The sequence below is a fragment of the Vicugna pacos genome, unplaced genomic scaffold (genome assembly GCF_048564905.1).
Source record: "Vicugna pacos unplaced genomic scaffold, VicPac4 scaffold_112, whole genome shotgun sequence".
NCBI lineage: Eukaryota > Metazoa > Chordata > Mammalia > Artiodactyla > Camelidae > Vicugna > Vicugna pacos.
This window is the reverse complement of record NW_027328792.1, coordinates 704,541-729,407: the sequence shown is the minus strand read 5'-3', so window position 1 is coordinate 729,407 and position 24,867 is coordinate 704,541. Positions and strand designations below refer to the sequence as shown.

The 24,867-nt window shown below is 44.8% G+C and overlaps 2 long non-coding RNA genes across 2 annotated transcripts in view; both read left to right on the top strand.

Moving 5' to 3' along the window:
• Window positions 1–700: 700 nt before the first annotated feature.
• Window positions 701–24,867, top strand: part of LOC140694925 (uncharacterized) — a 92,423-nt gene continuing 68,256 nt past the window's right edge. Inside the window, exon 1 of the long non-coding RNA XR_012070589.1 lies at window positions 701–958. This is a non-coding gene — a long non-coding RNA (uncharacterized lncRNA). The remainder of the gene's footprint in view (window positions 959–24,867) is intronic.
• LOC140694923 (uncharacterized) overlaps window positions 12,199–24,867 on the top strand; it is a 38,113-nt gene continuing 25,444 nt past the window's right edge. The window contains exons 1-2 of the long non-coding RNA XR_012070586.1: window positions 12,199–12,338; window positions 16,775–16,993. This is a non-coding gene — a long non-coding RNA (uncharacterized lncRNA). The remainder of the gene's footprint in view (window positions 12,339–16,774; window positions 16,994–24,867) is intronic.

Sequence of the window (24,867 nt, the reverse complement as noted above, 5' to 3'; positions counted from 1 at the left end):
TAAACCTGAGCATGTTTAGTTATCCTGGTGGCTATGAAAATACAGACTACCAGTCGCTACCTCTGGAGACTCTGAGGGTGTGCACCCCAGGATTCTGCATTTTAAGAAGCACTTTAACGAATCCTGATGAAGAGATCTGAGTGTCCCACGGAGAAACACTGGTGTGCGAGGCACCAATATTGAGGATTCTCAGGGAACGATGTCTTTTTAGGATGGTCCATGGGCCCTCACTTTAGACTTTTGCCTTGAGTTTAATTTTATGTGTTCAGAAGTGATGTCTTTCAATTCCAGTGCATGTCAGCATGCTCTGTGCAGGGATTTACTCTCAGTAGATGGCAAAAACTATGATTCTTCAGGTCACCGAGCTACACTGTGAACGATATTTTATTTTGGTTTTCTTTGTAGCAATGCAGAGTCTCCCGAGAAGAGATTTAGACTCAACAGCTTTGTGTCAGACTTTGGAAGACCGCTGCTGCCCAAGGTGTTCTCTGGCAGTGCAATGACGAATCTAGGTCCCTCTTTCACTGCTACATCAATGAAGTGGACCACTTGGACAAGGCCAAAGCTGGTATCCCTACCATAGCCCTTTACAGTGTTATTCGGCTCCAGGAAGCCATCAGATGCAGCAGGTGGCCAGAGGAGGAGCCGAACAGACTCATGAAATGTGACATCCCCAACTTTATCAACACGGACCAGAACTCTGCCTTTGTGGAAGATGATTTCCTGATTTTGTAACTACCGATTGTTCTAGAAAATAAGCCAGTTGCCCAGAACTCACACAAAGACTTGAATTGAGAAACGTGCTTTCTCAGGTATCTTTCTGAAGATGTGAAGTCTGTCTTTGTATGGAAGGAAGTCCCCTTTCACAAAACTGAATGTGTTTGTGTCTGAGAGAGGGAAATGGAGACAGAAAGACGAAGAAGCAGAAGAGAGCCCCCTCAGAAGAGATCTAGTTAAGGTGAGTTTTTGTGCCTTTAAAAAACATTTGGGGTTTTAGGGGGAACAAAGTATTTACACTGTCTTATTCTCCTCATTGGAAACCTTGGCCCCGTCGTCAGAGTCAGCGGCCTTGAACGGGGGTTGCACGCTGCGTTTCATCTGGCACTGCCACTTCCACGCTCTGCCTTTAGCACGTTGCTTTGCCTGTCAGGGTTGCCACCCTTTTAACTGTAAGGTGAGGAGTCTGGAGTAGATGATCCACCCCAGCTCTGCTGTTTTGCAAATTTCTGATTTCGTATTCGGATGAGTCTGGGATACACCCAGAGCAGTATAAACCAGGCCCTACCTCCTGCCTATTGCTGGGGCATCCCTCAGGTCTGTGCCTTCTACTCAACCCTTTACTGAGCCCAGCTTTTGTCAGGAGCCCAAGTGCCTACCGGGATGGCAGGGGACTTGTCTTTCGTGGTCACGGTGGCCAAGAATTCTATTGGTGTGCTGAAACAACTCTTCTGAGATCCTCCACCCACCCCTGCTCAAACCTAATGACAGCACTACGGTTCCTTTCCTAGGAGGAGGATCAATCCATGGTGCATTTTATGACAATCCTGTCCCCAGGGATGCACGGAAGTTTATCAGCTGAGTGAGGGGAGGTGCCTCTGTGTCCCTGTATCTCTGTCTGCTGACAGTTCGCTGCCACCGGCTACTGAACAAGAAAAGTGCTATTCACCATGTTGTGTGTTTTCCAAATGTGTAGGTGATGGTCTTGTGGCTCGTGCGTGGGCTTTGATTTGGGATGGTGAAGGGCTTATAAATACCTCATCAACATGTATTCGAGGTGGCCTGGTGCCACACAGATTTGATTCATGAAGGCATCAAGCCTGCACACTGGTTTGGAAACAACTTGGTTTTGATCATTCACACTGCATGCATGACTCGCTGCTAATCTCTGGGTGGTTTTTTCATTTCAGATTTATTCACCCCATGTCTTGCTTAAGCTGAAAAATACATTTATTTCACCAGAATATTCCCTGATTCTTTGTTTACACACATCCAGTTTTTTTAATTCCTTTAAAAATGATTCTGTGTTTATAATGCCTCCTAATTTCTATCATCTCTATGTTGCCAGTGGCCTGAGACATGCACCAGATTTGATGCCGGAACAGTTCCACCAAAAGAAATCCCTTTGCCGTAATATCTTTTGAGGAAAATATTATTCTTTAAGGCTCTAACAGTAAATCGTAGAAGAAAGCATGGAACATTTCTTGTAGTTAATACATGTTCATGTGAAAAGAAATGATATTTTCATTAAACAATGTTGATTTTAATAACTTTTACAAATGTGAACATTATTATTCATAATTTAAGTAACCAGATAAAACCACAGTTATTTATTATGAAGATTGAAAACTATTTACATGGTCTCTTAATTAGAAGTAGCTTTATTAGAAGACTGAAGGGTATTTAAAAGATGGAAAAATACCCATGATGGCACCATCATTTTTATTAACTAAATATCAAGAACTGTGCAGGGATAAGATTTAACCCTCTGCAAACTGCCAAGTTAGCATGAGGTAGTTTGTGGATGCTGCCAGAGGACAGGACACTCCCCCAGGATCAGAGACAAAGGACTCCCTGCCAGCACAGAAGGCAGCCTGTGGTTCAAGTTCATATTGGTTCCTGAGTTCCTTTCCTATTGCTGTTGTAACAAAGGACCACAGACTCAGTGGCTTAAAGCAATACACATTCATCTTCTCACTGTTCTAGGGTGCAGTAGTGCAAAGTCAATGTCAGTGGGCTAAAACCAAGGAGTGGCCAAGGCTAAGTTCCACACCTAGGCTCTTGGGAGGGATTCATCATCCTACCTTTCCCAGCTTGCAGAGGTGCTCACACTCCTTGGCCCAGGGCCCTGTGTCACTGTGACCTCTGCTGCCACTTTACATCTCTGTCTCTGACTATATAGATATAGAGGAAGAGTCTTCTACATCTGGTATGGACCCTTTTTCCTACATGGACATTGTATCCTTATTTATGTGCAGATGAAAACCCCTTCCCTCCAGGGTGCGGTGGCATCAGCTCACAAGATGACCACTCTGGGCTTTAAGTGTCCTCTTTGTATTGTCATCAGGGAACTTCTCTTTCCATAGTTAGCTCTGTGTTACTTTGTTGTTATATTTTACCCAGAATTACTGAAAGTTTTACTTAAAAGGGATCCTAATTAGCTCTGTTTACCTGTTTCCAGAGCTGAAAGCTTCAGTTCTAGAGTATCAGTTTGATTTTTCCTAAAAATACATTCCAGTATATTTCTCTGGTGAAAGTCTCTACCCTGTTATCTATTCTCCCATCATTTCCTTATTTTCTTGAATATATTAAAAGTATTTTATAGCCTTTATTGGTAACTCTGATGCCTACATCACCTGGGGTTTGCATCCTTTGTCTAATGCTCCTTATTCTCATGTTATCTGTCATATAGTCTGGACATGTTGCATGTCTAGAAATTCTTTATTACATGGCAGACATTGCAAATGAAAAATCCATGTTATCTTCTGTGAGAGCTTTTCTACCTTCCCGTTAGGCAGACAGTGTGAGGGACTGATCATGTCACTCCAATCAGGCGCTGAGGTGGATCAGGACTAAAGTGCCTTTTTTCTTAAAACAGCTTTGAGGTATACTTGGCAAAATAATTTTCACACGTTTAAAGTGTACAGCTTAATATGTTTTGACGTAAGAATATCCCCAAGGAACCATGACCACACTCAAGACAGTGAACATACCCATCACCCACAAAGCTTCTCTCCTGACTTTTTTTGTCCCTCCCTCCCTCCCTGTCTCTTCCCCTGGGAACCATTGATCTGCTTTCTATCACAACATATTGGTTTGCATTTTCAAGATCCTTATATGAATGGATTCATGCAGTATCTACTCTATGTTGTCTGACTTCTTTCATTCAGTGTAATTATTTTGAGAATCATCTGTGTTGCTGTATTAATAGCTTATTTGTCTTATAGTAGAGTATTGTTTAGTGCTGAGTTTTTACTGAAGAGTTTATTGTGAGCAGTGTTTGTATAGACCATCATTTCTTTCTGCATTTACTTCTTGATGGATGCATGGGTTATTTACAACTTGTGCTATTATAAATAAAATAGCAGTGAATATTTGGTTATAAGTCTTTGTATGGACATATGCTTTTCCTTTCTAAAGCACCAGATGAGGAATGTCTGGATTATATGGTACATAGGTGTTTACCTTTTTAAAAGAATCTGTTAAAGACTTTTCCAAAATGGTTGTACTATTGTAAATTCCTCGTGGTGTGTATCAGTTCTGGTTGCTCTACTTCCTTGCCAGCACCTTGTAAGGTCAGTCTTTCTAACTGTATTCATTCTAGTATGTATGTGAACTAGTATCTCACTGTGGTTTTTAAAAGTATTTCTCTAATCATTAATGACACCTTTAATCAGCATCTTTTCATATGCTTATTATCCATCTGGATATCTTTACTGAAGTGTGTTTTCTGGCCTCATTCATTCAGGTGTTTGAATTATTATTGAATTTTGAGACCTCTTTATTCTGGATCAGATACAAAGAGAGACCATTATCAGATATATGATCTGCAAATAGCTTCTGTCTATGGCTTGTCTTTTCATTTGCTTAGCAGTGTTTAGAAGAGCATTGAAGAGTCTTCATGTTCATAAAGTTCACTCTATCAGTTTCTTTTTAAAATAGATGATACTTTTGGTGTCATAGCAAAGAAAAATTTGCCAAACCCAAGGCCATAAAGCTTAAGCCTATGCTTGTTCTCCTAGCTGTTTTTTAGTTTTAGATTTCCTATTAAGATCTATGATCCATTTTGAGGTAAATTTTGTATATTTTGTGAGGTGTGAATCAAAGTTCATTTTTTTTTTTTGCGTATCACTATCTAATTGTTCCAGCACTACATGCTGAAAAGATCCTTTCTCCACAGCATCCTTTTTGAGAATCAATTGTCTGTATAAGTCTTGGTTTAGTTCTGAACATTCTATTGTGTTCCATTATTCTATTTTCCTGTTTTACACCAACACCCTAATTTCTGATTACTGTAGCTTTATAAAAAAAAAGTTTGAAAATCAGATAGTGCAAGTCTTCCAACATTGTTTTTCTTGTTCAAAGTTGTTTTGGATTTTTGGGATCCTTTGAATTTTTATATGAATTATAGAATAAGTTTTTAAATTCCTTACATCCTGTTCTGCCAAAATTCCACCCATGTCTTTGGCCGTCTCCAGAGCCACATTTTCTGAAGAAGTCTCTCTAGATCCCAGGTGAAAGGAATTTCTCTTTCGTCTGTGCTCAAATCACATTTGATATTATTTGATTCCATTTAATCATATTTGCCTGTATGTACTTGTCTGATCTTTCCAGCCATTTAGTAAATCTCAAAAGATTAGGAATCTTGACTTGGTTCCCTCTGTGTGCTGAGAAACTAGTTCTATGCTTTGCAGGAGTGAGCCCTGCAGTAAGAGGTATCTGCAGCACACATCTAGCTCATTGCTTGAATATTGTCAAGGAATTCTGCAGATTTAGAATTGTTTATTGATTGTTGTCTCCAAGACGGCTCAGTCTTTTTTATTTCTATTGCTACTGCTGCAGTTTCAAAGAACAATGGGCTAGTTATTTTGCAAATATCAAATCATACTCTAATTGTGTTGTCACGCAAATTATGTGCTGCTGTGTCTTAACAACCTGCTTAGTGTTCACAGGCTCCTTCACTCATGGAAAATTTGGGAGAATGTCATATCCTTAGAGATAGCAATGCTGTCTTTGGCGACCTGAGCAGCAGTATCTGAATTCACTCCTGCTATTTTTCCAGTGTCCCCTCTAGACCTCCTCCAGCCCTCCATGGGGGGCCCTGCAGTTCTGCCCTAGAAAAGCCTGTTGCTTCTCAGGAAGACTTCCCTATGAAACATAATCATGTCCTTCTTGTGGGGACATTCAGTCCAGAGACCTGAAAGCAGGGGAAAATGTTCAGCCTGCTTTTGGTAGAACCTAAATTCTTCCATACTTGTTAGAAGCAATTTCAATGAGGAAACTGTTTTGGCATCTAACAAATCAGCATAAATGACTGATGAGGAAGATCAGCTTCCCCATCCCACTCAGTCGTCATGTTGATGTGACACACACATTGGCAAACATTTTCCCCTGTGAGCAACGTAAAGTTCAAGACGTTATGAATGGCTTTTTATTTTTATTTCTTAGTCTTTCCACATTCACTGTGTCTCGTGAGATTATATGAATCCTGCTTATTTTCAGCCCAGCACTAAACTTTTTAAAAGGATCACGTGTTTAAAAGGCTAGTGGACACTTTTTTAGAAGACAGAAATCCTTAGATTTTGGTCCCAGAGTTGAATCTTGGTTAGTGGTGAATGAAAATTCCCGTTAAAATTTTAAATTCAGTGATATAAAGTCTTAAAAATAGTTAAATATTAGTCAATTTCATTAAACACTATAAGAGTTATTTACCTTTAAGCCTGTTTCTGGGGCAATTTTGCAATGATTCCCTCCCTTTATCGATTCCCTCTTTATCAGAATCCTTGAGAGGCCCCTGTCATCATTGTCAGTATCATCATTATCATCATGGAACTGATTCTTCTGGAAGATTCTAGGAAAATAAAGAGATGGACGGGATTATGTGTAGGTCAGTGTGTGCATGTACAATAAGAACAGCTGTCAGGCATTAGATGCAAGATACCCATTTCATTTAGGGGAGAATGTGGTCATGAAATCCTGATGTGGTGAATGAAGGAAGCGGTGGGAACAGGATAGTCAATGCAAAGGAGGAGGAAGTGAGTGAGTTGGAGAGCATAGATCCTTGGTTAGTTGATCAGCACATTGGTAAGAATGAGGGGAGTGTGATGGCAGAATCATGTCCCTCCCCGGCCACAGGGTAGCCACCTGTGACATGTTACTGTACATGGCAAAAGGGATGACAGATATTTTAGGATTAAAAATCTTAGAGGATTTCTGTCTCCTAAATTGTCTATTAGTTAGCCTTTAAACCCATGATACATTATTATAGATTAGTGCAGGGGCACAAATAAAAAGGATTCATATAATCTCACCAGACAAACTGAATGTAGAAAGGATAAGGAAGAAAAACAAAAAGTCACTTATAAGTGCCTTGAACCATAAATTGCTCATGAGGAAATGTTACACAAGGTGAATGTCACAGCCACATACATACTGCCTGAGTGGGATGGGACAAGGGGATCCTGAGATGAGACAATAGGGTGAGTAGTCTGGATTGTCCAGGTGGGCTGAATGTAATCACAGGGGTCCTTAAATTGGAGGATATTTCCCAGCTGAGTTTAAAATCAGAGGGAGGTGTAGCGATGGAGCAATGTTCAGAAAGGCTGCTGACCATGAAAATGGAGGAAGTTGAGGGGCACAAGCTAAGGAAGGTGGGTGACCTCTGTAAACTGGAAAAAAAAAAAAGGAAACATTCTCTTCTAGACCCTCTAGAAGGAAGGAACCCTGCTGGTATCTTGAATTTACCCCAATGAGAACTGTGTTGGATCTCTGACATCCACAGCCATAAGCTGATAAGTCTGTGCTGGTTTAAGCTATTAAGCTTAATGGAATTTGTTACAGTGGTAATAGGAAAATAACATAGTGAGCGGTAGTGTAAGGGATTAAAGGTCTAGGATGGGGTGTGGAGAGAATTCTGACATTTACACCTAAAAAACAACCAGGTGAAGTGGGAAGGTGTTTTAAGGAAGTCCTACCTGGCAGGGCTGTCAAGCAGACTGGAGTGAGCGAATCCTTGGAGTTAGAGGAATCAATTAAACCTCTACAAGGAAAATAAGAAATAAAATGTAGCAGGGCTTCAGTGTTAGTAGATGTAGGAATGGAAATGGGCAGAGAGATATAAACATTATTTTGAAATTAGCTACAGGTTTGATGACTGCATGTTTGGGAGAGTTAGCCGATGTGTGGACTGAATGCATCCCCTCAAAATCCATATGTCGAAACCTCATCTCCCAGGTTGATGATATAAGGATGCGGGGCCTTTGGGAGGTGATTAGTAGGATAAAATGAGGTCATGAGAGTATTGCCCTCATGAATGGTATTAGTGTTCTTATACAGGGCCCCAAAGTGCTTGCTTCTCTCTCCTCTCTGGGCCATGAAGATAGTGGGAAGACAGCCATCTTCGAGCTGGCAATCCTCTCCCAGATACATTGACCTTGAAAGCCTCAGCCTCCAAACCATAAGGAATATGCTGGTTGTTTAAGCCACCCGACACACGGTAATTTGTTACAGAATCCCAGACTGACGAAGACAGTGGAGAATGCCACTGCGTTTGGCACTGATTGCCTGGAGAATGCTGAAACCCAGGGAAGTGGGCAGCACAGACGTTTACTCATTTAATCCTGCCAACACTGTAGGGGATAGAGTCTACATTTTCCTCGCTATTTAAAAGGTAAGGAAAAAGAGGCACAAATAATAACAATGACAATGACAACAACAACAACAACAGCAACAATAATTTGTCCAAGATTCACACAGAACTCCCTGGAGGGAGAGTGAGAATTAATACTTATGCAGGCTGGCCCCAGAGCCCCTGCTCATAACTACTAAGTCAGATCACCTTGCTTATTTAGATCAGTTTTTTTTCAACTGTGATATGAGTGTACTGTGTCCAGTAACTTATAATTTCAAAATACCTCACTGTAAGGGAAACATTAGTTGCAGGCATTACAACCCACAGAAAGCTAGACATACAAAAATAACTTGTTAGGGCAAGATAACCAATAATGTTTTTAAATATTATACCTGCTGACCCTTTGCAATAAAGTGTTTATTTATAATTCTGTCTGGCTACAGAATAACATCATAAACCTGCATGTGGCTGGTGGCTCCCGTGTTGGACAGCAAGGGTCTAGAGAATTTAAATGACTTGCCCAGCCTTGCCCAGGAAGCTCGTGGTGGGATCAGAGCTATAGTCTGGGACTGTTCCTTCCTATCCAACAATTCCCTCATGGAAGTTTAGAAGCTTCTCCTTTGGTGCCCAGCTGTCTATCCGTACTTATGACATCTTGTCAGGTGCCACGGCCTGCTCCTGAACATCAGCCAGAACCCACTTCTGCTCTTTTTTGGCCAGGTAATACCTTCTAGCAACTTCCATTGCCTTCTTGGCATCAGTTTTTACATGGAAGGGTAGTGGCTAGAGAAGGAAATGTGTCCACATGACAGGTTTTTCATAAATATAGTAGGAGTGGTCAAGAGAAGAAAACCTCAGGAATACGAGTGGAAGCAGGTCATTTAATATACCAAATGCGTACTTTCAATGTATGTTTGTGTTTCCGAGTCCACGCTTGTTCTACTCGTGCATTATAGGCCAACACATCAGGAGACAAGGATTTGGGGCAAGAAATAGCGGCTTTAATTTGTAAAGCCAGCGGAGAAGATGGTAGACCAATGTCCTGGAGAACCATCATCCCAAGTCAGAATTCAGGCTCTTCTTATATTAAAAAGGGGAAGCGGGAATGCTTGGTTGTTGCAAACTTGGTGTATGAATTCTTTGTTGTTAGAATCCTTTGTTCTTGCAGCTCTTCACCTGGGTCAGATCCGTGTAAACCTCCAACAAGCAAATGTTATTTTCTATTCTGTATCTTGTTATCTTTATACGAATGGAAAAGTGATAATATCCTTCAAAGTCAGAGCCTTGAGAATAGGGTCTCCTGTATATTTCAGGATCTAGGCAACATTGTTTCACAAAAGGTGCAGAAACAGCAAGACTAAGCCTAGGAAACAGGGCACAGGTTTAAAGTCAAAGGAACAGATCTAATATGGAGTCAGATTTGTTCTTTCCTATTTCAGTAGTGCCATGGAGAAGGCACTGTGGGCAGCTTTCTGTAGGGTCCTGGAGGCTTTCTCTCTCAGCCTCTGTGCGCCTCTATTGAAAACCCGTCATCGCTATCTGGCCTGCTGGAAAACCAGTCCGCCTGTTTTGCCCTGAAGTTGTGTTCTGTTTATAACTCATCTCTACTCCTTGGAAAACAACTCAATAAAAACTCAGTTGGTTTCCCACCAGCCCTGAGCAGGGGTGAGGGATAGCATGTTATTATTTTATTAAAAAAATATATAAAAGAGTTTTAAAACAGCACTGGGCACATAGGAGAGAGACAATCAATGCTTCCTGGCTTAAATCGAAAATGATGACTCAGTGAGTCTATGGCTGCTGTATTTGCTGAGCTAGTTACTCCTTTGCTCCATTACACATTTATTTTAACTGAAAAAGAAATATATGCATATGGTTAAAAAAATTCAAACAGAGCAAAAAATACTCAAGTGAAAGAAGTTTTCCCTCATCCTCTGTTCTTACATGCCTCCCTGGAGATGCCAATGTTTACAATCCTTTGTGTGCTTTTCCAGATATGCTATGCAAGTTCCCACCAATGTATGTAAATTCCTTTAAAGTTTTACTTATTTTTAACTTTAAGGGATTTAAATCCTCAAGTGGCTTCTGCCACAGTAATAGAAAAGAAGAAATCTGACTCCATATTAGATCTGTTCCTTTGACTTTAACCCTGTGCTCTGTCTCCTAGGCTTCTTCTTGCTTGTAAAACAATGTTGCCTAGAGCCTAAAATATACAGGAGAGCCTATTCTGAAGGCTCTGACCTTTAAGGGTATTTAACACTTTTCCAATCATATAAAGATAACACGTTGCAGAATAGAAAATAACGTTTGTTTTGTTGGAGGTTTACAGGGATCTGACCCAGGGAGATAGCTGCAAGAACAAAGGATTCTAACAAGAAGGAATTCCTACACCAAGAAGTTTGCAAAAACCAAGCACATAGGAAAGCAGCCTGAATTGTGACTTGGGGAGATGGTTTTCCAGGACATTAGTTTGCCATCTAGGTCTACAGAAACTTGCTATTCCATGCCCCAACACTTGGTCTCCCAACTTACTGGCCTGTCCTGCACTGAGGAGAATGAATTTGGACTCAATAACACTTCTACCTACCTAGCAAGTTGGACACTGGGACTGAGGGCAGCTCTCCCACACACAGGGGCCTACGGTGAGCCCTTGATTATTCCCCGAGGTTGGGGTGTGGTTTACCCAGGAGGGATGGGGACTCTACACCAACACTCAGGCAGTCTGCTCCTTCTGGGGCTCTGACATTTTACCTCCCGCTCCCTGCCAGCCCAACATTTGGGACAGTGGAGCTAAGGCAGAGATCGTGCCTGCCTGTTTCCCAGCGTGTAAAAGGGGAATATGTACTCTTCCCAAGGTAGTTCTGAGAAACAACACCTGCGGGTGCTTGGTTCCCTGAGCAACAGTAAACCTAGCTCCTTGTGGGGGCAACGGGTATGATACCCGTAGGGTTTCTGCAGAGACCTTAGCTGGAGGGCTGGGCCAGGGACGTAAAATATGATCTGTGGGCAATAACGGGTAAGAGAAGGGTGTATAGGCAGGACTGCTGCCTCCTTCGGGGTGCCACAAGAGGTAAAACGCTTTCTCCCCATCTCTGTTACTCCCCTCCCAATTCCAGATAACTGCCTTCCCTCTGCTCCTCCTGTCCATGTGTCTCCCTCCACTTTTCCCCGCCTCCCCTCCTCCTCCCCTATTCTCCCTCCCTCGGTTCCCCTTCCCTCTCAGGACCCAGAGCGGATCGCTGGCCCTCCTGCGCATGCGCAGTTGCTGCCAGCTGGACCGCGGGTTGGAAGCTCCAGCTCCGAGCCGGGGATCGGCCCCAATGGCTTCTCAGCTCTGTCGCCCTGTAGGCCTTTGGCTACTGCCTGGGGCCGGGGCCTCTGGCTGTGGAAGTGCAAGGTGAGGGGATATCGGGAAAGGGGTGAGGCGGCTGCGGGAGGGCGGTCGGCGTGTCACAGCCCCCCAGGGCGCCAGTCAGCGTGTGTTCAGCTCGATTGCTCGGGCCAGACCCCTCTGCCCGCGCCACCTGCCCCGGCGCACCGGCCACAGCTGCCCAGGGCCAGGTGTGCCCCTGCCGCCTCTTGACCCAGCCGGGCTCCCCTCAGTCCGCGGCTGGCATCCGCTTCCCCTCTCCCGCCGGCGAGTCCTCCCCTCCCGGTCTTCCTCTCCTCGGCCGCCTGCCCGTCCCCACCAATGGGCGGGCTGTTTCCCGGGTGGGCGTGGTCTGCGGACCTGGACGGGAGCGGGCGGCTTATGCTGGTGCTGGGGCTGGCCTCCGAGCGGGGCTGCAGCCCGCACCCCCCCTTTCCCTCCCCCCTAGGGCTGCCCTCCTTTCCCTTTCACCCTCCCTCAGGACCAGCTCAGTGGCGTGTGTGCTGCTCCCGGGGCTGAGGGCCTCTGGCTGTAGCGCCCAGCTTCACCTGGTGGAGTCGGGAAAAGGGAGCATCAGTGCTGAGCAAGCTTCTGTCTCCTCCCTCAGTGTTTCTGCCGCAGGTAAGTACCTTGAACACTTTCAGGTATTATGATGGCGGTGCTTGTTGATGTCACGTGTTTTTATAGTGAGAGGGATTAACAGTGGTGAAAGCAGGGCTTGGTTCTGTTAAAAATGAGCTGAAGGCATGAAGCTGTGATATCCTCCTTCCTTCCCTCTCCAAGGGTGAAACGTGTGACCGTCGATTTTAAAAAGACAGTTACAGTCCCTAACTAGCCCAGCCCAGCTAGTGTGTGTTAACAGGAACAGCATCACCAGAGGCCTTGGAGACCCAGGGATATTGCAGTCCTAAAGAACTCCTGGCACAGTTTGGTTTGTATTGGTTTTTTGTTTTTCTTAAATTGTGGGACAGACTAGTGGTATAAAAAGAAAAATATTTGTCAAGAAATATTTTTTCATGTAACAGCGTTATTGTGATATAGTTCACACACCATGAATTCCATCCATTTAAATGGTAAAATTCAGCAGCTTTTAGCATATTCACAGTTGTGCAACCATTATTATTCCAGAACGTTTTTATCACTTCAGAAAGAGCAGTGGAAATTAATGGCCTATCCACCCCTCCCCAGTGGTGGTTCTAAAGAAACTTCTTGGCTAATCTTGACCATAAATTCACTTGTTACATTCCAAGAAAAATCTGGTAGGAATTCTAATCAGAATTGCAATGAATCTGTCTATCAAAACAGGAAGAATTAACGTCTTTATGGCACAAACTTCTTCTACCCATGAATATATTTCGGACCCTATATTTTCCTCTGTCCAGAGCCTGGCCCATGGGAAGTCCTCACTACTTGTTGGGCTTGTGAATGATGAGATTCTATACATCGTTAGTTGCAGCTGTAGCCTTTCACAGAAGAGAAAAGAAACCTCAGTGAAACAAGTGACTCACTGATGGTCAGAAAGAGTGACAGCCATTGCTGGAGTGATCCAGTGGACTTGGTGTTTGCAACCAGAATTCTCCACCACCTACAGCTAAGGGGATTAGAGTGTTCTTTTATTTTTTCTTAATGGCATTGCTTTTATTTTTACTTATTTTTTAAATTATTTTTTATTTAAGTGTAGTCAATTTACAATGTTAGTTTCAGGTGTACAGCAGAGATTCAGTTATAAACATATGCATATGTATATATATATGTTTTAGATTGTTTTTAGTATAACTCATTACAAGAAATTGAATATAGTTCCCTGTGTTATATAGCAGGTCCTTGTCATTTATTTTATATTTACTAATTTGTATCTGTTAATCCCTCCTTTCCTGCCTGCTAAATACAGTTTGCTTTCTATGTCCATGAGTCCATTTATAGGAGCACCATTTTTCCTAGTAATATATGCTCTTTGGCTGCTTTCAGTTTCAGTAATTCCATCTTATCTGTGGGCGCTTTTCTTCTGGTTGCCTTTATGTGGTTTGCACACGTGGTAATAGAGATCTTTATTTGGGAGAACTCCAGGTCTCGTGTAGTCCCTGGTACAGAATGCCCACTGAATTGATGATTGAACTGGGAAAAAAGCACAGTAAATGCTGGAATTTCCACTATGGTTGAGAATTCCAGGTTTCAATAACCTGTTTAGACAACCTTACTATTGGCTGCACCCATACTGGGTAATTTGGTGGAAATTCATGGTATGGTGGTGTAGAGACGGGGCCTTATATTCTTCTTCTCTTTCTATTTTCTAACACTCATTCTCCTGGGCCTTCCAGATCCTCCCCCAGAAGTGCCCAGGGCTGGCTTGGTGCTGCACTGAGGCAATATTTGTTAATAACGCCCTTTCCTCTTCTCCTCTGAGCCTCCGTTTCTTTCTGTGCACAATGAGCGCTTAGACTAGATAAATACTTTTCAGTTTCTTTTAAAGCCATGTTTCCTTTGAGAAACAGAAAATGCAAATATCTCCTCTCAACCCAACCCTTTAGATTTTGGTATGTCCTCCAAGGAGTGACATAGCTCTTTGTGAAAAATTGATGTGATTTTGATTGCAGGTGACACAGAAAAGACTCTTCAGAGATTTATTGCAGGGAGAGGGCAGGAAAGAGGCAGTATGTGACACTTTCTAGTGTGAGCAACGGAGCAGGGACTTGGATTTAAATACGGTGTCTGACGTGGCCTCTCTCTAATCTTGTAGAATGTGATAAAATTCTCTACCTCAGTTTCTTGATGTGTCAAGTTGGGGTGATAATATTTTAAGGCTTCTGTGAAACATTATACAAATAAGACATTTGTGTCTCGGTAGAAACAAGATCTGCTAGGGATTCAGGGATTTGTTTAAAAAAAATTCTTGTCCATAGCACTCTGTCTGTGTGTATTTAGACGTTCCTGGAGGGTGAGGGTGAGTCTAAAGTCCATTGTGGGACAGGTGGCCCATATTTCTCCGTGTCCCAGTTTACCCCCTACTCCCCAGTCCTCTTCCTCAGTCCAGGATGAAGTTCCCTAGTAGATTTACACAGAGGTCTTGTGGAAATGGCTTTTCATTTTATTGTTTCACCAAGAAGGGCTGCCATCATGATCTCTGTGGTCAGGTTTTGAAGGGCTGCCATCATGATATCTGGTAAGAATTCTATGCAATTTGGAGTTCCAATTTAATGAAAAGAAAAAAATTACAAATAGAAAATTAGAACAAGGGTGGTGACAGGGGCTCTTTTAAGTGGACACCATTAGCTTTGTTAGCTTCAGGTGCTGTGGCCTGTTGCCACGAGGACCCATCCTCTTGTTCTGAAGTTGGAGGGACTAGTGGGCTCAGTGGGAATGTTAACTGAGTGTATCTCATGGGCTGGGCATTGTCCTATTTGTACTGTGTGTTCCTTATTTGAGACAGTGAGCTCACCTAACCTCGATAACCTCTTTAAAATATTAGACTTTTAATTTTGAGATGTAATGTAGATTCCCATGTGGTAGTAAGAGATTATATGGAGAGGGCCTATGGGCCCTTTGCCCAGTTTTCTTAATGGTTCCATCTTGCAGTGTTGGGGTACAATTCATTACTGACTCACTAACAATTTGAGGTTTGTGTTATTGCCCTTATTTCTATTCACGATTAAACTGGGGCTTCGAGAAGCACGCAGGCCTGTCCAGGTCACCCACATTGTTAATGCAGAGTCGGGTGAACGTGGGCTTGGGATTTCCAGGCAGTACCATTATGATGGTTTGTGGCAGGGAGCAGCATTCACTTTGCTTGTTTATTCATTCATTCAACAAACATTTATTGAGTAAACTCTGTGGGTCAGATGCTTTCATAGAGTTATCTGATTCTTCAGCAGTACTGAGAATCAGGTAATGTTTATATTTTTTAATCTGAGAAAATTAGCTCTGAGAGGTTATAACCCCCCCAAAGGAAGTATAACTCATAAAGGAGGGATAGAACATGTGTACAGTCACCTCCTTTTATGCAGGTGGTACCCTATGCATTTTACATTTTCAAACATCCGTAATCCAGATATATTCTTGTAAGGCAAGGCTTTTTTTTTTAATTGAAGTATAGTCAAGTTTACAATGTTGTGTCAATTGCAAGGTGTTTTTTGACTTTTGAATTAAAAAATACTTTTTCAGCTGGGTAATTAGGTGTATTTACTTGTTTCATTTTTAAAATGAGGTACTGGGGTTTGAACCCAGGACCTCGTACATGCTAAGCATATGCTCTACCAATGAACAATACCCTCTACCCCAAGGCAAGTTTTCTTATCCATTATTATGAAGCTTAGGAGTCCAAATAAATTGAATAGGAATCCAGATCTTTTGATCCTACTGTGGTCCTTCTCTTTATATTCTGCTGAAGGGGGTTGGGGAAGCATTTCCTTTGTTCATTTCTTTATTCAGCATTTTTGAGCAGTGACTTTGCATCAGGGCCTTGCTAGGTGCTTGGAAATAGAAAATAAGAAATGACCTTTCTCTGCAGAGGCAGGAAGCCTAGACCAAAAGCTGGGTAATGTGATCGAGCTACAGTAGCCATATGCAGACTCTGAGGACAAACTGTACCCTTGGATTTGCTTTGGCTTCCCTTGTCTTCTGGCTGGTACACACCAGGTCACCGCAACCCAGATGGGCCCGTAGCACACAGCAGAGAATGTACCTCGATCTCCTCCCCCTCTCGGCAGGGCCTGCAACATGAGCATCCCTGACTACGTGCAGTGTGCTGAGGACCACCAGACTCGTCCCGTTGTGGTCCAATCCATAGAGATCATCTCAGAGGAGAATTTCTTTTGCATCTATCAGCTACTCACCTCGGTTAGCCATATCAGCCCTTGTGGCTCCCAGTGGACACTCTGTATCCACTACAGGCACCGCTATGTGCCCGAGAATCGGTGGAGCGTCTTCCAGAAACACCCCAAGGTCGTGGGCCTTGTCACCATTACCGAATGTCTCTCTGCCAAGGCCTTCGAGAAGCTCCACATGCAGAGGAGCTGTATGGCACATCGCTTAATGACTCTCAGCTTTTTGTCTTTGTGCAGCATGGGGAGGTAGCCGAGCAGACACGCACCGACGTTGCCTTCAATCTAAGAGTACTGCAGGGTGGTGGAGAAGAGGATCGAGGACTTCACTGAGTCACTCTTCGTCTTGCTCAAGTCCAAGTGGCTGGATGGTGGCCCCAAGAATTCTGGGGACAAGATCCCCCTCCCCTACATCCCGTTTGAGAAGGAGGACTTCATGGGACTGGACACAGACAGCAGGTAAATTTACCTGGAAGCCAGTCCACCTTGGCTGTGTGCTGGATTGCTTCCCTACATCCAGAAAGGGATCAGCAAGGAAGAAGTCAATCTTGTAGCCAAGGGGGGAGGGAGGTGCAGCCCGCCGGTTTCCAGACATTTCAAAGTGAATCCGCCTTTATTTCAGAGAGATCCTTTTAGGGTTATTGTGGACACTTACTCCCGCTTTACAGCCAGGAACATGGTGGGACCCCTGGAGTTGCTGTCCAATAAAGTAGCCAAAGCCACTGATGCTAGGAGCACTGGGGAGGAGGCTGGACTCAGCTGAGATGTGCTGTAGGTCAAATGCACATCAGACGCTGAGGCTTGTCTAGTAAAAGTACATAAACTATCTCTTTACTTCCTATATTGATTACATGTCAAAATAATAGTATTTTACATACAGTAGATTAAGTAAGATCTGTTCTTAAAATCACATTCTAGTATTTGTTTTTTGTTTGTTGGTTTGTTTCTTTGTTTCAAATTTTAAACGTGGCAACTGGGAAACTTTCTTTACATGGCTCTCATTTCATTTCTGTTGGGCAGCCTGTCCTGGTACATGCTCATCCCTTTGCTTATAGATGAGATGCTGAGCCCCGAGAGGCAGAACGAGGCGCTGGTTGAGCTGCGGCTGGAGCCGCTGTCACCTGCCTCCCAGGCCCAGCACCTTTTCAGCTCAGGCCGTCTCTTCCTGCCCGACAGCCACCATGCCAAGTTAGGACATCAGAAACACCGCCAGGGACTTCCTAATGAACTCCTTATGCAGGGAAAGGCGTATCACGGTGTATGGGACAGAGCAGGGAAATGTTCATTCCCACTTTGTCCCTGTGATTAAGTCAATGGCCCCACTTTGCCTCGGAAGTACAGATGAGCTCTTCTGGGCTGCCTACCCCCCACCTTCTGCTCTGTTTCCCCATATATCTATTGTGTTGTCCCTCGGGCTGAAGAGGGTGAGATGCCTTTGCCGAGACGTGGTCCCCCTTTGCTGGGGTGAGTGAGGGAAGCTGTGTCCCCCCGGCCTACGGCCTCGGTCCTTGAGTCTGGAGAGGGCTCATGGTGGTCCCACAGGTGGCGGTCAGAAGACCTGGCATGTGCTACCGGGCCCGCTTTGGAGGTGGTGCTCTGTGATTCTTGAACTTACCTAAGATCAGATCCTACTTTCTGGTTGTTGGTAAGTTGGAGGAGAAGATGCTAGAGAATTGATAAAAAGAATGTCTAGACCAGCCCTGTGAGTGAGAAGCACAGGGGACACTAGTCCCACCTGCGAGAGCCCACCTAGCAGGCTCTGGATGAATTTTCTGTTCCTCCCCGGAAATACCTCTATGGCTTAAGGAAGAGGAGAGGCATGTCGTGGCCATGATCTGTACTTGTCCTCACAGGGCCCTGTGATCTATATGCTCGCACTCCCCATCTGCTTCTTGGAGATGAGTTGACATGTTTAGGAGCCTGGGCACTGCTGAGGGCATAGCTCCCAGCACCGTGCTGCACAGAGTCTGGCTCTGTTCACCTCACCCGTCAACTCCTGCTGAGGCCCCAGACATTAGTCAAGGTAGGTGCATCAGCGAAACCTAAGCAGGGACCACCTTCTCCCCCTGGGCAGAGTGGTGAGTGAGCAGTGGAAGCCTGGAGCCCTGCCCCAGCCCCCACGCCAGTGCCACTTCTTTTGTCATAGGAGGCACTGGTGATATTTTTGCTCAACAAATGCTTGTCTCTGAGTCTGCAGACCCACCAGAGAATGCCAGCTTGTTTTTGCCTTTGAACTCTGCCCTTGGGACTTGGCGGAGTAGCCGGATGTGTACTTAGCCCACAGTGGTTCAGCGCATTAAACCTGCCTCCTTGTGGGTCTGTCTATTGTGGTACCATAAGGGCTCAGCCAGCATCTGAACGTCATTGAGATAACGCGGCCAGTGAGCTAGGGTCAAGCACATTCTCCTCCAGTCACTTTTACTCCATTGTTTCTTTTACTATTCCACAGTCATTAATTTTTTAAACAATGCTTTGGTGCAGGAGCAGAGCCTCATTCTCTCCTGCTACTCTTGGTGGAAGTGAGTAAAACGGTCCAGACTGAAATGCGACAACAATTTGTAGCTCAAAAGCTGCCTAGACGCTTGTAGGTCGAATTTTGGTTAGGGGAGCTGAACACGTTGTGGTCCCCCGGCAGCGCCGCTCCCCTCAGGCCCCTGCTTTCCCTTGAGCAGGAGGTGAGGTTGGGCCTCACCATCCCCGCGTCCCTGGCCTCACACACTCACATAAATTCTTGTACATGCAGTCAAAATCATTTTTGTTCTTGTGTGATTCTAATTTTCTCTTGTTCCTCTTTTCCTTTTTCTTTACTCCTTTTTCACTTGTACTGCCCAGTGAGCATGTTGTTGCTTCTGAAAATGTGGGCTGTGCACACCCTGCATTGGAAATAGCCAGATTGCCCTCCGTACAGTCTCCATCACTTTAAAAAGCAACAACTTAACAGCTGTTTTGATCCATCTATTATCTTAGTCATTTTTTATTTTCTAATTTTTTGGAATATTTGCTTTGTTAGCTCATCACCCACTGGTGTTTGATACCTGTTGAAATCCTTGCTTTTGAGGAACATGTTTGGTCCTCCTTTTATTTGGTGACAAATGCGCCCTTATTAAATTTGTTTGATTGTTTTGAAGAAGTAAGATGCGAATTGATTTTGTCGGGTGCTCAGGGATTCTTTTCATGGAGTATTTAAACTTGTAAGGTCAAACTCTGCAGCATTTTGCTCGATTCCTGCTTTTACACAAACGTGCTCGGCACGCGGTTCCTGGCTGTCGCTGTGTGACGTGCATGACGGCGCTTCCTGGCCGTCATGAGGAAGTGGTCGCCACGGAGGTGACAGCTGCAGGGGACGCTGTTGGAGGAAGCGGTCACCGTTTGGTTCTTTAATTTTTTTTTTTGCATTCAACTTCCCCGTGCCATTTACTTTACTTTGCCTTCATAAAGGGGCAGAATTGGGTCTAAAATCCATGACACTATTTGTTCCCTTTACGAGGCTGGTTTTTCTGGGTATCAGGACAACATGACCTTCTCCTAAGTAGCTGGCTCACCTGGATCTGTTGGACACAGGGACAGCTAAAAGGGCCGTAGCTTCCTCTCTACTCCAGCCAGTGGGCATTCAGAGCTGGGTCTGTGGTTTGCCTCAGCAGCCGTGCAGACCTCCCTGCCCCGGCCTTTACTTTTAACCCATGTTGGCAGTAAAGAGTTGAATCCGTTTCTGTTGCAGCTGACATCCACCACTGACAGCCGTGTCGTTAGTTTGTGGTAGTCAGTCTCCAACACCCCAGACAACCGTGAAGGAAGATGATTTGGCCGACCTAGGACCCTGGATTCTCACCCTCACCATGGTTCATCTCACCCGGTGGAAGGGTTTGGCCACCACCATCATGCTGACCATGAGGCCTTGTTTCTCCTTTCATGCTCTGGTCCAAATGTGGACACTTCATTTTTCACTGAATTTGTCTCTCTTGAGACAGGCCAGAATATCTGAATGAGTCCATCACATTCTGGGTGGGGAACAGAACAGAAGTAAGTGTCACAAGTAGATGGAGTCTAGGCTGTCCGGGTTGGCAAATGCAGGCTGGGATCTGTGATGGCTGGGCTGTACACTGGACACAGGCCTTTCCCGTGGCTCCTGAGAGCCCATGAGTTGAAGTGATAACAGCCTTGCGTGGATTCCCCCATCCTCATCTGCTCATTGGCAAGTGTGTCTGCTAATTAGGAGCTCCCCCAGACCTCGGGCCCTTCAAAGCTCAGACCATGGGAGAACCTTGAGTCCCTTCTCCTGGACATCCTGTGTGAGAATCCACTGCCTTCTGAGGTGAACAGCAGCAGGAGATGCCTCCCCCTCCAGGGAGCACCATACGGAGGACTGTTAGTGCACCATGCTGTGAGCTTGTGTGTTTCCGGCCATGGTCCCTACAGAACTACAGTTGAGATGGGCTTATTGATGGAAATAACAGGACTGATTCCAGGGCAGGGCCTGGGGGAGGGAACAGTGGAAATTGAATGTGACCTCAGACACCTCGGTGGGTGCTGGGGCTGTTACTAAAATGGGGAGTCTGGGAGATACCTGCCAGGAATGGAATTCTAGAGTAAATGGTGGACATGAGGCATTTTTAAGATGCCATTTGTCATCCAAATTAGGACTTCAAAGAGGCACTCGGGTCGATGAGCCTGGGGCTCAGGTGAAGGAGCCGGACTAGAGATACACGTTGGGAGTCGTCATTCTTAGCTGGTGTTCACAGCCTTGCATGTGAATTAGATCATCTCGAGAGCTGCAGACTGAGGCTGAGGGGGGGCAGGGCTGTGTCTTGGTTGGAGGAAAGCCCAGACCATACAGCTTTGGTGTGTCAGTCAGTGGCGTTTGCCATTTTCAAAGCAATGCCAGTTATCCTTAAGGGGCCAGGGGCTGGGCAGGGCCAGCCAGGAAGAAATCTGAAGGGAGGGTCGTGGCCACGTGTGCGTCTTGGGAAGGTGCAGAGTCTGCAGGGTACGGGAGGGTAGACTCCTCAGATGCTAGAGTTGCAGTGAGGAATGGGGAGAAGTTAGTCACAATCACCTGTGAGGGAGGGAGGGAGGTCTAGGGAGCCCCACCTTACCGGACTCGCTTTCCCATGAACAGAAGGCAGTCAGACAGAGGATCTGAGGTGAGAAGGGATGGGCACTGGGAGGGGAGCCAACCTGGAGAATGGTGCTTGCAAAATTCTGGAATAGTCTCCCTGAAAAATAGAGTTAAAAATACCCAGACTCTTAAGAACATTGTTAGTGACTTGGGAGGAGGCAGTTGTTTTTCTGGCCTCCTAAGGGTAAGGCATGTATCCAGGGATACACAGAAGATACGGGCAGTCTGTTCCGGGGGCTTGATCGTTACCGGGGGAACAGTGCAAGTTTAAAGGGGGAAAAGGGCAGCGGAGGGAAACTAGCCAGGCCCCGTGTCAGGTACCAGTCGGCCGCCCTACTTGCGTGTTGCATTCACATCCATGCCTCCCAGGTGGGCGCTGACAGCCCCCTTTTGGGGATTGGGAAGCCTTCTCAGAGGGGTTAAAGAATTGGTCCATTTAGTGACTAGTAAATGCTGTAGCAGGATTCAAGCAGGGCCTTGTCAGAATTCAAGGGCATGTTCTCTCTACTGTTTCCAGTACTTCCCTGTTATACCTGGAATGGTGAAGTGGGTCAGTTTTGGAGCCTTTCAGAAAAAGTATGATTTAAGCGCCTCTGGACTGTTTCACAAAGCTCAGCATTCTTTGATGGTTCTGAAGCACGCAGTGATTTTCGCCCCAGAGAGGTAACGTCTAACTCCTTTGATGATGACGTGGTTGCAAATGGTGTACAGGTGCAAAACCAGACTTTGCAGCTTCTGAAGGGAAACTCTCCAGTTCTCCCTTGGTCGGCTTTCTTCCTCGGGATGTATCTGTGCTGCAGCATAGGCCTGAGCTTTCCATATGGAGTGAGAGTTTAATATCCGATGTTAGCATAAAACGGTCAGATGAAGAAAATCGACGTTGACAATTTATTTTTGGGTTTCATTAGTCAAAATATACTATCAGTTAATGGCCCATATAGCAAATGAAATTGAGTACAGGACATTGCATTTCTTACTTTCTATTTAGAGTTCTCTTACAGAATAATGTTGCCTGCTTTGGAACATCAGCTCCACCACTCACGGCACCTATCAGTGTGTTGGTGTGATTGCATTTACAGAGTGAATGTAATCTGGGCTTCCTCAGCCCCAAACACTTCAGTGCAGAATCACGGGCTGTAGACGTCTGTTAGTCACGCAAATACTTCTAAAATTATATGATTCCAGAAAAGAAAGAAGAGAGAGAGAGAGATTGCCTTTATCAAATTTCCTTTCAGTTCTAAATGAAAACTGTTGTTGAGCAGCTCTGGTTTCCTTTGGATAAGAATATATACATTTCTTTGCATGTAACCTGGGTTTTGGGCTAGAACACCAAGTTCTTGCTGTCCACAAGCCACAAAAATAGTAGCCAAATTGCACACGTGTGAAATAGTTTATACCTTTTTCTGAGAAAGTATCCTTGAATTTGGGACTTGGGCTGTGATTTCTGCTTTTTGCTTCCCCCACCTGTCTTGTAATCTCTCACTCCTTCCCACGTGGTTCCCAAGTGTTCGTGGTCTCAAAGGAGCGGGCAAACACCCAGTTGGTCACCATGTACTGCTGCTATAGATAGAGCCCAGACAAGACCTAAAGGACATTATCAGAGAGGACTTCCTGGAAGAAATGGGCTGTACATTCAGTTGTGAGGACAGAGTAAGAGTCAGCCAGGAGAAGGAGTCAAGAATGTGTCTCAGATCGCAGGGGCAGCCCGGGCAGAGGCCTGGAGGCTTTTGGCGTGGGGACCCGGGGAGAGTGCCCTGTGCGGTCCAGGGTGGAGGGAGCCCCTGCTGGGGAGGACACTGGAGAGAGTCCGGGGTGTAGGGCTTTGGAAGAAGTTGAGTTTTACTAGAACTGACACAGTAGGCAGTGAAGGGTGTCAACAGAAGTGACCCTCAGGAAAGGTACTTCTGGTTTTGCTTCTGATATACTACAGACAAAAGGGTCGGGACGGGCGAGAGCAGGTATGTCTGTCCCTTTGAGATCCAACCCGTCATTCATTTATTCATAACACGTGCACTTCAGTGAGTCTAGGGGAGAGAGAGTGTAGCCACATAAATAAGCAAAATGTATTTGCTTCTTGAGAGCTTAGCGTTGTCAGTTAGCCTAGAATGTTCTAGGAAGAGAGGAACAAATTGTGGAGGTTGGAGGGAGGGAAGGCTTCCTTGGGAAACAGTCAAAATGAACCTGGAGGCAAGTGGGAAGTAGGAGCAGGTCAGGGGGCTCCTGAGGTCACTGGGGACCTATGTACTGAGATGAGGCTGGGCGAGCAGGGTCTGGGGTGGGGCTAGAACTCTACCAGGGAGCCTCTGAACTGTTTGAAGTGGGGTTGATGTAATCAAATTTGTGCTTTGGGAAGGCTGTCGTGGCTTTGTGTGTGTGTGTAGCGGGGAAGAGGTGGAGGGTGCCACCAACTGGGGGATCATTTGAAGACCATTCACAGGCTGGGATATGGGCTTCGGGGCTACTTGGGGACGGCAGGGGCAGTGTGGATGCCGGCTTTTCTTATGGGGGACTTGTTAGCGGGGCTGCCCTAGAGGCACCTTGTGGCTGGAAGAAAACTGATGGAGGCTGCCAGGGGGACATTCCTCTTCTCTCTTTCCATGCCTAGTGTGATTATCTTAGCTCAGCCAACATTTGGAACAAAAGAGCTAATCTCCAGGGTTGCCCAGGCCTTTGTAGAGCTCCTTCGAGTGAGATCTGATAGGATTTAGGTTTGTGTTCAGATCTGGATGTTCACTTAGCTAGAAACGTCCTGTCATTTCGATTTCCATAGGGGTTTTTATTCCTGATAAAGATTGCTTTCTTGGTGAGAGGAAAATTATTACAGCTGTTGTCTTTTTCAAAAAAAATCATATGTTTTAAGAGCTTTAATATTCAAAAGAATAGGAATATATAAAATATTTAAGGAAGTCTTTGGTGTGGTTTCTTTGCTTTCTGAGCTAATGTGGACTTAGAGCCTTTGTATTACTTAATAGCACATCCTTGTCAGTATTTAAAGAGCTGTTAGTGAGCACCCCAGGCCCCACCTCTCAAAGAATCGTTAAAGTTTGCTCTGAAATAGTGAGGTCATAAACGTCTTGTTTTCAGAAATCAAAAGGTTTTAAATACGCACCATAGCTCCATTTATAAAATAATAATAAGTTCAAAATTAAGAAAATGGAGGATAATTGATTTTTTTTTAAAGCCTAAACATAAACTTTCTTGTGCTAATTTTGCAACT